The sequence below is a fragment of the Chiloscyllium punctatum genome, unplaced genomic scaffold (genome assembly GCF_047496795.1).
Source record: "Chiloscyllium punctatum isolate Juve2018m unplaced genomic scaffold, sChiPun1.3 scaffold_1177, whole genome shotgun sequence".
Taxonomy (NCBI): Eukaryota; Metazoa; Chordata; class Chondrichthyes; order Orectolobiformes; family Hemiscylliidae; genus Chiloscyllium; species Chiloscyllium punctatum.
In genome coordinates, this window is record NW_027310911.1 from 1,346 (window position 1) to 2,500 (window position 1,155).

Genomic DNA, 1,155 nt, shown 5'->3' on the forward strand with positions numbered 1-1,155 from the left:
GTTCGACGAAAACCTCCTCCCTCGGCCAGGCACTCGGCGCCAGCAGGGGAGACAGGATCAGACGCCCCGCCGGCCACTTAAGGCCGAGGACGAACCACGAGACGGGCGGCTGCAGCAGCGGGCGGCCTGCAGCTCCCAGCACTCTCAATCGATCAACCATCGAGTCGGGTCAGCGTGTCAAACCGGCGAGCTCCACGGTCAGGCCGGCGGCGCACCAGCACCGGACCTCCGCGGCTCCCTTCACTCTTTCCACTGCCAGCCAACCGAGAGACGGACCCAATGCGGACGTGCAGAGCTTAGGCAGACCCCCCACTGGAGGCTCAACACTTCGTGGCAGCTCCGTGTCCCAGAGACCAGGAGGGTTGGCACACACACACAGTGTGAACCACCGACAGCCATTCTGGGACCGGTGACAGCCGTGCTGGCCCCACTGCCACGACACAGACGGACGCCAGGCCGCGCTCCCCGGCGGGGGGATGGCGTCGAGCCTGACGAACGGAATGTGCAGGGTGGGGGGGAAAGGCCAAGCGCTCCGACGCCGGAGGGCTCCGGAGTCTGAACTTAGGGGGACAAAGAGGACGGGTCCTCTGCGACACCCCAGCCGCGCTCTCGCCAGCCAAGGCGAGTGCGATTGATTGCCAAACGACCCTCAGACAGGCGTGGCCCCGGGAAGAACCCGGGGCCGCAAAGTGCGTTCAAAGTGTCGATGATCAATGTGTCCTGCAATTCACATTAATTCTCGCAGCTAGCTGCGTTCGTCATCGACGCACGAGCCGAGTGATCCACCGTCAAGAGTTGTCTGAGTTTGTTTTAGGTCTCTCCCTCGCCAGAGGAAAGCGACCCGGACCGCACATACGCTCCCCACCTTGAGCTACAGCCACCTGCACGCCGGCGTGCGGGCGGAGCAGGGTGGCGTGAAGCGATGGGGAGCACCATCCTGGTGCGGCCCGCAGAAACATACGTCTATTGGGGGGAGGAGGACAGGGCGCCCAAGAGGCGATGCGTGCCCCAACGCACCGCAGCGACGGAGGCAGGATCACCGCCACCATGTCGCCCGCCTAGTATCACGAGGCGTGCAGCAGCTTTGCCCTAGGAAAAGCAGAGGCGGGAACGGGCACCGGCCATCGGTTCGGCAGCGTCACTGACGCGTGCACG

At 65.0% G+C, this 1,155-nt stretch overlaps 1 non-coding gene across 1 annotated transcript; it reads right to left on the reverse strand.

The window, feature by feature from the left end:
• Nucleotides 1–643: 643 nt before the first annotated feature.
• Nucleotides 644–797, reverse strand: LOC140474781 (5.8S ribosomal RNA). The gene has a single exon (XR_011959413.1). It is a non-coding gene; the product is annotated as a 5.8S ribosomal RNA (ribosomal RNA).
• Between the last annotated feature and the right edge of the window lie 358 nt (nucleotides 798–1,155).